Genomic DNA, 14746 nt, shown 5'->3' on the forward strand with positions numbered 1-14746 from the left:
AAAAATGGTTGAATCAAATATTCTAATATTTATGCACACATGTGTACCAATACTTTTCACCATTTAATTAAAAATCCTCGAAATTATCATGCTTTCTTAATTTGAATATTATTACCAATATTCAAATTATTCCATTCAGATACAAATATCTGTATGGAAAATTTCTTATCTCTTGGTGAAATGAAATTTATCTGCCATTTTCGCGATTATTTTGCAATTTTAATATACGCGAAGCACGCAACGTTGAAACGCGAATTAGCGTATAGCAACGAAACCCATTGTATCCAGAGGGATTGTTCAATCTCTCTGGACCAGTCGCCGCGATTAAACAAACACAATTAGTAACTAATTTCTATGTTTCCTTGGACGCAGCTGTTCGCCGGGACCGCCTGTATGTTCAAGTCGCACAACAAGGTTTGTTCTCTATCTGTGTGTTCCTCAAGCGTTATGTCTGCCTCTAATATGCCCCACTTCTACCATATCGTGCCTCGTTTTGTTTTATCTCTATGTGTGCTTGCATAATTTGCACATTCCCTTGCTGTGTTTTTTCACGTTACAGCTTTGGCTTCGCGGGCTGAGAATAGCTCGATATTCCGTTGGAACAGAGTAGATTTCTGTTATTAACGCACTGATTGCTGTCAGCAGATTGTTTCAATCGGTAGATGGAAGCAGAGAGAGTACTATAGGTCTTCTTTTCGGGTATATTTTCGGTCATTTTTCAAATCTGAGAAATATACGAAACTTGATTATTGTGGAAGCAAATTATGATTAATATTAATGCAGAATTATGCAGAAGTCGAATTATTAGAGTATCGTATTATTTAAATAATTATTTAAAGTTACTTTTTAAAGTATATAGTGAGTTTGTAAAGGAATGTACGAGGAAGTAAAGTCTATGTTGAATATTATGGTAAATATTATATTTATTTATTTATTTATTTGATAATCAATATTTATACAATTACATTTATATACTACATTGGTACATAGATGGAAACAAAAGAGAGAAAGCGTTGTAAAGATTGAGAATGTTGAAATGTTGAATATTATGGTAAATATTATATTTATTTATTTATTTATTTATTTATTTGACAATCAACATTTTTACATTTACATTTGTATACAGTATTGTTACATTTATATACTACATTTATATATAGATGGAAACAAAAGAGAGAAAACACTGTAAAGATTGAAAATACTCGACACTGTAACTTGTAAAATAATTTATTTTATCTCCATCATATATTATTTGACCACCATATATTTTCAGTCAATTTTCAAATTTCAAGAATACATAAAACTTGATTATTACAGAAGCAGTCGAATTATTAGAGTATTATATTATTTAAATAATTATTTAAAGACGTTTGTATAGCAAGTTTATAAAAGAATGTACAAGAAAGTAAAGTCCATGTTAAATATTATGTTAAATGTTATATTTATTTATTTGATATTCAAAGCTACATTTATACACAGATGGAAACAAAATAGAGAAAACGTTGTGAAGATTGAAAATACTCGACACTGTAACTTGTAAAATAATTTATTTTATCTCCATCATATATTATTTGACCACCATATATTTTCAGTCAATTTTCAAATTTCAAGAGTATACGAAACTTAATTATTACAGAAGCAGTGGAATTGTTAGAGTATTATATTATTTAAATAATTATTTTAAAACGTTTGTATAGTAAGTTTGTAAGGAATGTACAAGAAAGTAAAGTCCATGTTGAATATTATGATAAATTTTTATTTATTTATTAATTTATTTATTTATTTGACAATCAAAGCTCCATTTATACCCAGTTAAAAATAAGAAAGAGAAAAAGAGAAACTCGACACTGTAACTTCAAAATAATTAATTTTATCTCCCATAACCACCATAAGACAGTACAATTCGACCTCATAATGATAAAGAAATATTAATTTTTCAGAATTTAAGCTTCAAAAATTAACGTCTGCACAGATATGCACCTATAGCACTTACACTTCACTTACACTAAGGAAAAAATTTACATTTCTCTGTCAGCAAATCCAATTTTAGTACTCGTGTCACGTCACCCTGGCGAAAGACTCATCTGTACCAATCCCAAAAGCAAGATTCGACGAACGATATGCCTGTCCACGCACTTAGCAAACCTCGATGACCCCTCCACGACACTAGGCAAACACCCAACACCTAACACCTGTCGCAGGGTAGCCCAACAATTAGTCTAAGCCAGGTGAAACCTGACCCCAGAGACAGCGAAACAAAGCCTCAAATGGCAAACCTTCTCCGTGCCTCTCAGACCCTTCTCTCTGTTCCTAAAATTCGCCAAGTGTCCTCGCTTTGAGTCGGGCAAATTCGCAGTCTGAAGGCTGCTGACTAATTGTTTCCTCGAGCCGCGCGATGTCACGTAAAGGAGAAGGACACGGACAAAGACTTTCGCGAGGAGGAAGAGGAAGAGGAGGAATCAGAAGAATCGAATTAGCGAGAAAGACCTTGACGTCCTCGTCTTACCATAGTCTTTCCTGCTCGTTCCTCCTGCTGTCATGAATTTGCTAGAGATGAATATCGTGGAGTCTAAGAAAATTCCGAATCTCGAAAATTTACTAGCCTTTGTCCATTTGAAATTCTGGAAACTCTGGGTGAATGAGAAACGAAGTATTTCGGTTATTTGATAGTCCTCAGCATTGGTAAAATGCTGATTCACGTGATAATAGGCATTCATAAATAAGAAGGGAAACAGCAAGTACCTGGTACGAAAAGCGTAAAAATTCTCATCAGGGTTAAGAATATTTTTCAAATATTTGAAATATATTTATGAATACATTCAGTACAATATTCTATAAAGAAAGTACAATAATAAATTGAACGTAGACAGAATTCGAATATGGATATTATTTAATAAAAATTTGGTCAGGTATTTTTATTTAACACTGAAACTACCGATTTTAGTAGGCACCTAAATATAGCAGACATAGATATAATCGTAGTTGTACCATGAAAATAAATAAATATATTAATAACAGTTGTATCTCGACACGAGTTGACATCAATTTGTTTTTAAAATTAATATGGATATTATTTAATAAAAATTTGGTTAGGTAGTTCTATTTAATACTAAAACTACCGATTTTAGTAGGCACCTAAATATAGCAAACATAGATATAATCGTAGTTGTACCATGAAAATAAATAAATATATTAATAACAGTTGTATCTCGACACGAGTTGACATCAATTTGTTTTTAAAATTAATATGGATATTATTTAATAAAAATTTGGTTAGGTAGTTCTATTTAACGCTAAAACTACCGATTTTAGTAGGCACCTAAATGTAGCAGACATAGATATAATCGTAGTTGTACCATGAAAATAAATAAATATATTAATAACAGTTGTATCTCGACACGAGTTGACATCAATTTGTTTTTAAAATTAATATGGATATTATTTAATAAAAATTTGGTTAGGTAGTTCTATTTAACGCTAAAACTACCGATTTTAGTAGGCACCTAAATGTAGCAGACATAGATATAATCGTAGTTGTACCATGAAAATAAATAAATATATTAATAACAGTTGTATCTCGACACGAGTTGACATCAATTTGTTTTTAAAATTAATATGGATATTATTTAATAAAAATTTGGTTAGGTAGTTCTATTTAACGCTAAAACTACCGATTTTAGTAGGCACCTAAATGTAGCAGACATAGATATAATCGTAGTTGTACCATGAAAATAAATAAATATATTAATTACAGGTTTATCTCGACACGAGTTGACGTTAATTAGTTTTTAAAATCAAGTACATGTTTCTAGTAATTGCAGAAAGGAAAATTCTGAGAGTGATTTTGAGAAAGATTCGTAATAATATTTTGCAGACCACAGTGTCTAAAATGAAACGCAATTGATACTATATTTGATATTACGGGAGTTAAATAAAGTAGCGAGAATTCGAGCTCGAGGAATTCAAAATTGAGGTTGCGACCCACCCCTAGAATTCAGGGAGACCAGCGAACGCCGGCCCCTTTGAGTCACCGCGTTCCGCGTAATGTAATTCCGTGCGCGGCGGCGCTAGTTGTTCCTCGTGTCCCTAGTGGCTGCTCCAGCCGACTGCGTACTGGTCCTACGTTGGAATATCGTTTGCTCTCCACGCACGTAGTTAGTTGACTCGTCAGTTGCGTTTGCTTTGGCTACTTTACACGTTGTTTGCCTAATGGTTTAAAGTCTAAGAGGCGGTGCTTGTCGGTAAAGAGGTGGTCTAGGAGAAATTTGTAGGATGATACGCGAATATTCCTTGGACGTGGAATAATTAATGACAGGTAATAACGAAATTCTGCTAAAAATCTGCACTTTCACTATTCTTTCCTACTCGTTTCTTCTCACGACTCTCATTATCATTGTCCTTGGCGTGAATGAAACGCTTGTAGCAGAGATATTGGGTTGCAAATAGATTTTGTAACGAAAGAAGCAGGGAATAAAGTCAATTCCAGTCATTCTTTAATTTTCACTCTGGTAAACTTGGCGAGTTCTTATCCTACGTGGAATTGTGGTGAAAATAAGCAAGCTGAAGATAGGCAAGATTTGTTGAAGAAATTCAGTGCACTGTCACGTCACTTCGAGGAAAATGTAGACCAAAGCTCTCAAGTTAGTGTCAACTGCTATGTCTGTAGCTTATTCATAAACTAAACTTACAAGGAGAGTGTAAGTGCTTCGAGTCACCGATTTAGGTGACACTTTGATCAGGTTTATAGATTTCTTCATGCAATTCAAGAATATGTATCATTCTAGAGCCAACTACTTAATAGTTTCTGAGGTATTTACGGTTAAAATTTTAAATTTTTATTACTTCTATGACTACAGATTTATTTCCAATAGTTTTTAAGTGGCGTTGTGGCCTAATACACACTGCCCAGAGAGTGACATGGCCTAGAGTGATTAAAACCAAAAGCTGTATAGTTTTCGTGCCTTTTCTATACATAGGCATGCTAATATACGATAGTTCTTAAGTTTATATTACTCTATGACTAGATCGCGAGTGCTTCACGCTGGAGCCATCGATCTCATAGTCCAAGTATTCATTTCTAACCCTTTTCTACGTTTTGGTTCCTTTATGTATGTATATTATTGTTTCTGGTGCATTAAACGTATCTTAAATTGGGAAAAAAATTGGCTTGCTAGAGTAGCCTTACTGATGAGTCTACTAGCAGGTCCTGGATGAAACGCATCCCTTCCTTTTCCTTTTGTCCCTTCTGGCACCAGAGGATACCTACGACAAGCCGACTTCGACACAATCATGAGGGAGGACCCACTATAGCAGTATCAGTGTTAGTTTTCTGATTCATAATAATTTCAGACTACCTCGATTTTGCCATGTCCTATCTCACCCAGCCTCGCTATGGCCTACCGATGATTTTGGTCTCCATTTTCGGCCAATAACGGTCACTGCTTGTAATCTAGGGCGTGTCTGCGCAGTTAGTCAGCCGTGAGGATGTAAACACATTGGAAAGAAACAGCCTGTAGTTGATCCTTTTCTTCAATCTATTTTCTATTTTGTATCGATTTTGTATTGACCAGAAGGACTTGCACTCTCCTTGTTAGTCCATGAACTTATACTAGGCATACCAGGCAAATATACTTAGTGTATATCGTCAATAGGTCGTCCTCAGTTGGCGACGGTTAATGACGGACCAAATTTCACTGAGGAAGGTTGCTTATAGTGGACTGTATTTTAGATAGTAGTTTCGGATAACTCTTCTCATCTGAATGATATTGACTGACTGACTGTCCTGATCTCTCGGTGGTTATATAATCCTGGTCTCTCTGCTGATTGATTGCTATTACTATTGGGGGTGTGATTGGTGAGGTTAGGTTATAGGACCTAACAATCTAGGTCCTTGTGCTTGTCGTCTTGAAGGGTGATATATAGTTGTTTGTTACGGTTTATCTAGGTGGTAACTTAGGAGCTAAGGAAATCAAGGGGCGCTGACAGTAAGGATATAAACAGCCTTCTACTAGACTTGGGACATTGCGCTCCTAGGACCGCATCACTGGTACTAGTAAAGCTTCAGAGCCTTCACACGATCTATTCTAAACAAAGGGATGAACAAAATACCGGAACGACATTGCAAGGATTAACACTTAGTCTGGTGTTCATACTTGCTTCTCTCTTTTCTCACTCATGTAACTGATTGACAGTGCAAGACCAGGTCACCTAATCCAAGTCACAACTTGTCTAAACCTCTATAGTCCTAACTCACCAACTTGTCAAGAACACGTCCTCAGAATAATCCAACGAGACTTCGACTATCAAAGAGACATGTCATCACAGCTTCATCCCCGATCACCAAAGCAATCGTGACGCGAGACTTGCACGATTTCGCCCGAGATTCTCGCAATCTGAAAGGGGAGGAAAGGGCAGGGAAATTGTCAGGGACGCGAGAAGGCTGAGCAAGTGGAGGAATTAGAGTTGGAGAGCAATTGGTCTAATGAAGCGGCTGAAGAGAAACGGGGTCACGTATCCTCTGGCGGGCCAGAAATCGTCGCCGGAGAAGAATGCAAATACTAATTGGCTGGGACGGTGGATCGTTGCATGTCGATGCCTGCGACCAATGCGGGATTCGTGTAATTGGACGCGTTCGTTGGTTCGTTCGCGCCCTCCTGGTAATTACAGTTAACGCGATGCGACTGCGACTCTGCTCGCAGCTTGGCCCACCAGGATCGATCGTGAACGCGTGCTCTCTTCGTTCCTTGATCGTCTCGTTGTGGCTTCGGAGGGTGGGAGGTCAGGGATGCTAGGTGTTCGTGCGTGGTATCACCTGGTCCAAGGTTTTTCGCTTTATTGGCATCGGGGATGAGAAATTTTAACGGGTTCTCGTGGTACTGGCAATTGGGCTATTTGGGGTTGCCAATAAGCCTTCTTGCGTTATTGGAATCGGTTATAAATGAGGAATTTTGATGTTCTTCGTAGTGCTAGTGATTGGACCATGTGAGTTTGGGTCTATTGGGGTTGCTAATAAGGTTTCCTGCTTCTTGGATTTTCTCATTTTAGGGTTAAATTTACGGTGTCATTATTTGATGAGAGACATGTCTCTGAAGGTCTAGGAAAATTTAAATTACTTATAAATCAAATTGGTCGAGTTATAGGTTATATTTGGGAATTGAAAATATTAGATGTCATGAAGCTGTCACTGACATGTCTATAATTATTTAATTCGATTAATATATTTAATAGATATTAATTTATAATATGGACCATGTGAGTTTGGGTCTGTTGAAGTTGTAAATAAGGTTTCCTGCTTCTTGGGTTTTCTTCTTTTGAGGTTAAACTGACTGTATCATTTTCTGATGAGAGACATGTCTCTGAAGGTCTAGGAAAATTTTTATTTTGTGTCCATTAATAATTATATATTTAAACTACTTGTAAATCAAATTGGTCAAATTGTAGGTTATATTTATGAATTGGAAATATTAGATGTCATGAAGCTGTCACTGACATGTCTATAATTATTTAATTCGATTAATATATTTAATAGATATTAAAATTTATAATATGGACCATGTGAGTTTGGGTCTGTTGAAGTTGTAAATAAGGTTTCCTGCTTCTTGGGTTTTCTTCTTTTGAGGTTAAACTGACTGTATCATTTTCTGATGAGAGACATGTCTCTGAAGGTCTAGGAAAATTTTTATTTTGTGTCCATTAATAATTATATATTTAAACTACTTGTAAATCAAATTGGTCAAATTGTAGGTTATATTTATGAATTGGAAATATTAAATATTATGAAGCTGTCACTGACATGTCTATAATTATTTAATTCGATTAATATATTTAATAGATATTAATTTATAATATGGACCATGTGAGTTTGGGTCTGTTGAAGTTGTAAATAAGGTTTCCTGCTTCTTGGGTTTTCTTCTTTTGAGGTTAAACTGACTGTATCATTTTCTGATGAGAGACATGTCTCTGAAGGTCTAGGAAAATTCTAATTTTACGTCGATTAATAATTATATATTTAAACTACTTAACCCTTTGCACTCGTATTTGTCTCACTGAAGGTGACAATGCTAATTCACTCTGAAACCTGCATATCAATTTATAATAATAAATTGAATTTATTGAATTCTACCACTGTAAATTACTTTAATTCATTTAGCTAAAAATAAATACAAGTTGACACCTAAAAACTTTGAAAATAAATCGAGTGCAAAGGGTTAAGAGTCGAATTGGTCGAATTCTAGGTTATATTTATTAATTAGAAATATTAGATGTCATGAAGCTGTCACTGACACGTCTATAATTGTTTAATATATTTATACATTAATTTTTAAACTAATATAAAATTCTTATTCTGCATCAATTAATATATTTAATAGATATTAACTTAAAATACCTGGAATGAGAATATAATAATTTCCATTTAACTATCATGAGATATTTTATTATAGTAATAATATTATTATATATTATTATATTATATAGATATTTTAGTATAGTAATCTCATTTAGATTCTCGCCATCAAGAATAATAAAAAATTTTGTTGTTTTTTTTAATAATTTTTGGGATATTTTGAATGCCTAAATGATAGGCTGTTTGAAGTCTTCTAGTCAGAATTTTCTGAGAGTTGGAAAATTGGTTTTATAGTATAAGGTGTGTATTTCAATCTTACGTAAGACTGAAAATTGTAGAAAATTTGAAATTGCTTCCGACACTATAGCAACGAGTATCCAAGTTAATTGCAACATCCCTAGCCATCGTAGAGTTTGTAAATCGAGTAGTCGTAGGAGCTAGAAGCATCAGAATGCAGGTGAAGACTTTGGCAAGGTATAACCGAGCAAGTTTGATTGTACTAGGTGTTGCGTGATTTAATTGGAAAGTTTGCGAATGAAAGAGTGAAATTTGATCAAACTCTACCAACTCCGCCACTGAACTTCGAAATTTAATTCCCCTTTACTCGATCTTCAATCTCCTCGTCTCTTCCCTTCACCTCTTCGAAAGAAACTGAAGAATACAACCACTCTCGTTGCACCTCTACATCCCTAACAGCCTTCCCTCACATCCTTCGTCTCTCTTTAAACTGTTTTAAACAATAAGAAAGAAGGAAACCAATCATTTGACTGCCTTAAGTTCTTCATTGTGACGATTATGACGATTAATTCGTCACACGAATTTTCGTTGTTTTCATCGAATTATGTCTGTGATCATAGTAGGACATGTCTGTTAGAGTAATCTGTGCTAAATAATTCATAGTTATTATTTTAAGATGACGGAAACTGGACTTGAGACACCGAAAATTGACGAAAGAACAAGAACACAATGACACAGACTCAAAACTCAACACAAACTTAATTGATTTAACTTAGGAAAAGGGCACCAGGATAACGAAATGAAAATACACAAAGACTCGTATCGTCTAGACCACCGTGAGGGACCAAATGCATCGTTTATTGGAGATAATTGTAGAATTTTTCGATTTCGATACCTTGCACACTGTTACATTGTATTAAATTTGATATATTAATTAATATCGATCTTAATTTTACCAAATTTTATGAAATGGTGATTGAAACTCATCTCTCAAGTGCAAAGGGTCAATAGATGGTTGGGGGAATTCAAAAACCTCGCTCTTTTATCAATTCATCGTCGAAATGGAAGATGACAGTACGTTCAGTAACACACACAGATGTGAAGGAACGTACACAGGTCAAAGTACGTCAGAATATTTTTAGAGACATACTTTGCGAAACTTTCACGCGCCATTTTATGGAGTTTCTCGTGTGGATATGCTCAACCACGTGTCACAGTCTTCAAACTGTACTTAGCAATAGAAATTTTCACCCATATGTCAAAGTCTTCAAACAGGACTCGATTAGGGAGAGATTAAAAATTTGATGGAAAAGATAGTTAATGAAAATGTTGATTTTTATTTATGTAATTATCAGTGAATTCTGACAAATGTTTTAAAATATTCCAATTTTTATTTGTTCTGGGTACGAATAGTTATTGGGGATAATTAGGCTCCTTTTTGATCGCTATACAATTACAGTTCATCTTACCTTGCAATTGTATTAAACTATTATTTTAATTATATTGAATTAATGTCGGAAAATGTAATATAGAATTACCAAAATTAATGAAATATATTGCATAAAATTAGAAATTTTTCAAATAGTATAATGATAACAAAATTTCAATTTTTAATCACTTTGGGTATATATAATTATTAGAAATAATTACAATTTTGTCTGATGTTCTATTAAACCACTATTAAACTACTATAATTATATTACATTAAAGCCAGGATATATACTATAGAATTAGCAAAATTAATAAAATATATAACATAAAATTAGAAATTTTTCAAATATCACAATGATAAAAAAGTTTAAATTTTGAATCATTCTTGGAATGAGTAAATATTATAAATAATTAGAATTTCTTCTAGTCCTTGTATTGAACTACTACTATAATTATATTGCAAAAATGATAGGCTGTTTGAAGTCTTCTAGTCAGAATTTTCTGAGAGTTGGAAAATTGGTTTTATAGTATAAGGTGTGTATTTCAATCTTACGTAAGACTGAAAATTGTAGAAAATTTGAAATTGCTTCCGACACTATAGCAACGAGTATCCAAGTTAATTGCAACATCCCTAGCCATCGTAGAGTTTGTAAATCGAGTAGTCGTAGGAGCTAGAAGCATCAGAATGCAGGTGAAGACTTTGGCAAGGTATAACCGAGCAAGTTTGATTGTACTAGGTGTTGCGTGATTTAATTGGAAAGTTTGCGAATGAAAGAGTGAAATTTGATCAAACTCTACCAACTCCGCCACTGAACTTCGAAATTTAATTCCCCTTTACTCGATCTTCAATCTCCTCGTCTCTTCCCTTCACCTCTTCGAAAGAAACTGAAGAATACAACCACTCTCGTTGCACCTCTACATCCCTAACAGCCTTCCCTCACATCCTTCGTCTCTCTTTAAACTGTTTTAAACAATAAGAAAGAAGGAAACCAATCATTTGACTGCCTTAAGTTCTTCATTGTGACGATTATGACGATTAATTCGTCACACGAATTTTCGTTGTTTTCATCGAATTATGTCTGTGATCATAGTAGGACATGTCTGTTAGAGTAATCTGTGCTAAATAGTTCATAGTTATTATTTTAAGATGACGGAAACTGGACTTGAGACACCGAAAATTGACGAAAGAACAAGAACACAATGACACAGACTCAAAACTCAACACAAACTTAATTGATTTAACTTAGGAAAAGGGCACCAGGATAACGAAATGAAAATACACAAAGACTCGTATCGTCTAGACCACCGTGAGGGACCAAATGCATCGTTTATTGGAGATAATTGTAGAATTTTTCGATTTCGATACCTTGCACACTGTTACATTGTATTAAATTTGATATATTAATTAATATCGATCTTAATTTTACCAAATTTTATGAAATGGTGATTGAAACTCATCTCTCAAGTGCAAAGGGTCAATAGATGGTTGGGGGAATTCAAAAACCTCGCTCTTTTATCAATTCATCGTCGAAATGGAAGATGACAGTACGTTCAGTAACACACACAGATGTGAAGGAACGTACACAGGTCAAAGTACGTCAGAATATTTTTAGAGACATACTTTGCGAAACTTTCACGCGCCATTTTATGGAGTTTCTCGTGTGGATATGCTCAACCACGTGTCACAGTCTTCAAACTGTACTTAGCAATAGAAATTTTCACCCATATGTCAAAGTCTTCAAACAGGACTCGATTAGGGAGAGATTAAAAATTTGATGGAAAAGATAGTTAATGAAAATGTTGATTTTTATTTATGTAATTATCAGTGAATTCTGACAAATGTTTTAAAATATTCCAATTTTTATTTGTTCTGGGTACGAATAGTTATTGGGGATAATTAGGCTCCTTTTTGATCGCTATACAATTACAGTTCATCTTACCTTGCAATTGTATTAAACTATTATTTTAATTATATTGAATTAATGTCGGAAAATGTAATATAGAATTACCAAAATTAATGAAATATATTGCATAAAATTAGAAATTTTTCAAATAGTATAATGATAACAAAATTTCAATTTTTAATCACTTTGGGTATATATAATTATTAGAAATAATTACAATTTTGTCTGATGTTCTATTAAACCACTATTAAACTACTATAATTATATTACATTAAAGCCAGGATATATACTATAGAATTAGCAAAATTAATAAAATATATAACATAAAATTAGAAATTTTTCAAATATCACAATGATAAAAAAGTTTAAATTTTGAATCATTCTTGGAATGAGTAAATATTATAAATAATTAGAATTTCTTCTAGTCCTTGTATTGAACTACTACTATAATTATATTGCATTAAAGCCAGGAAACATAATATAGAATTAGCAAAATTAATGAAATATATTACATAAAAATTGGAAATTTGTCAAATAGCACAAAGATAAGAAAGTTTCAATTTTTAATCATTCTGGGAATGAATAATTATTAGAAATAATTAGAATTTTTCTGACGTATTAAACTACTAATATAATTATATTGCATTAAAATTAGGGAATATAATACAAAATTAGAAAAATTAATAAAATATATTACATAAAATTAGAAATTTTTCAAACAGCACAATGATAACAAAATTTCAAGTTTTAATCATTCTGGGTATGAATAATTATTAGAAATAATCACTGCTGCTATCATTATATTACATTAAAGTCGTGAAATATATAAATAAAATTAATAGTATAAATTTATCAACATCAGTCTCTCCATTTTCATATGTTACATCATATTACATTAACCTAAAATTTCCAAATTTGCCGTTACACAATCTTCAGTAATAAACAAAAACAACCAACGATTATTAGCAAGAAATAAAACTGTGAGAATAAATTTCAAAATTCTCGGAAGCCCAGCACAATTCGAAAATTAGCTTTCAACCCAGGCCATTATCATCCAGCAGGACAGCAAAGCCCAGCCAAAATTCACGATCCAAGGACAAACCAACAAACTGTCCTACCCAACGCAGCATTGTTTATCACCCTCGAACGAATTACTCGCCATTCTCACTCAACCAGCCAACCGACCACCCCCTCCCCAGCCAGCAGTTACAATTTTCATCAATCTACCCAAACCCCGGAGCCTCTCCTCCACGCAAAAACCCCAAAACCATATCCACGGCCGAGCAACACCCATTGCCAAGTCAAACAGCGTTTCGCTGGCAATCCCGAACAGGCCTAATCGTCGCGAAACATCCATTTCTCGTCGGATTGTGCGGGCAGAAATTCGTCAGGGGGTTCGATAATTGGCAAATAATGGCGGCTGATGCGGGCAGAGCGTGGCGCTGGAAACGAATCGGGATTAATAATTTCGCCGGTTCCGCGCGCCATCTTCGGCCAGGAACTCCGCGACGGACCATGGAGAGAGCCCCGTCCGTGGATTTCACGCGCCGCACACCGCGTTCAACGAGCTCTAATGAGTGACGTCAGCGTGTCGCCAGGTCAATCTACGGTATTTTAAGATAAACTGGACACGGTCCAGTCGTTGTTCAGCTTCTTACGAGTCGACAGCTCCCCGTTTTCGTGAAAGGAGGGGCCCCGTTCGATCAGGGGCTAACCTGGTAGAGCAGACTCTCTCTGAGCAGCCTCTGACTCGTTCGATGACACCAGCCGTGACATTCATAGGATCAATTAGACGCGGCCGTCTCGACGAGCTGCTGCTTCGCCGAAATGGACGTGATTCGGGGCTATGTGAGTGTCTACGAGAGATTCAGGCTTCAGGCTGACTGTGAGTCAACCGGTATGGCTGATTGGGTCAGACTGCTCTCTGTTTGCAGCATTCTTAGGTGGTTCTAGGGGATGTTGAAAGGTGTTGTGATTGACCGAGTGAAGGTTTATCTGTGCTGGTTAGGGGTATTGTGTGAAATGATCAGTGGGTGTCTTGGGATGATGATGGTGATTGGTGATTTTACTTCGATTTTTATCGGTTTATAGTAATAAATATAGAAAGTAGTGATTTTATGTAGGATTCTGGTGTCAAGATGTTAGTTTTTCTATGTATTAGTACGTTTATGGTTGGCCTAAAATTTCTTGCGAATTTTATATTTTAATCTTAATCCTCGTGTTGACACTGTTAGGTGTGCTTTTTGCGAAACAACATGATTCAAAATGAAAATAATGTTTTGGAAATAATTTTTAATGCTTCTGTGTCGTGTGTTTTGTAATATAGTTTTCACTATGACTTGGAGAAATGTAAATTTTATATTTCTTTATTTTGAAAAAAATTGTTTACTATGAATGTGTAGAGTAGAATCTAGTTTATTTGAAATAATAAATATTAACAGCCCCATTTTCTGCTCCCATTACTTCAAATATTAATATTGTAAATACCAATAGTATCTATAATAAAATTCTTAACAATATATCATTGGTAATATTTTAATAATTGTTTTCTCAACATAACTAGAAATAATATATACTTTATTTTGTTTGAAAATATCAGAAACAAAAATATTGGAATATTATAATACCATCATTTTGTTTGGGGAACTACTGTAATTAATTTATTATATAATAATAAATACACAAAGATATATTATTATATTACATTACAATAGCTTGTAATAATATATTATTTACTATAATGCACTATTATAGTTACAACAACACACTATTTATTATAATACAATAATATATTTAATATATATTAATAATTTTCCAATATTATATTACA

At 34.0% G+C, this 14746-nt stretch overlaps 1 protein-coding gene across 2 annotated transcripts in view; it reads left to right on the top strand.

The window, feature by feature from the left end:
* The first annotated feature begins 397 nt into the window (after nucleotides 1-397).
* raskol (Ras GTPase-activating protein raskol) overlaps nucleotides 398-14746 on the top strand; it is a 469413-nt gene continuing 455064 nt past the window's right edge. For both annotated transcript variants that reach the window (XM_017910186.1, XM_017910189.1), the window contains exon 1: nucleotides 398-414. The gene's annotated coding sequence lies outside the window, so the exon portion shown is untranslated. The remainder of the gene's footprint in view (nucleotides 415-14746) is intronic.

Source organism: Eufriesea mexicana, unplaced genomic scaffold (genome assembly GCF_001483705.2).
Source record: "Eufriesea mexicana isolate 0111107269 unplaced genomic scaffold, ASM148370v2 scaffold70, whole genome shotgun sequence".
Taxonomy (NCBI): domain Eukaryota; kingdom Metazoa; phylum Arthropoda; class Insecta; order Hymenoptera; family Apidae; genus Eufriesea; species Eufriesea mexicana.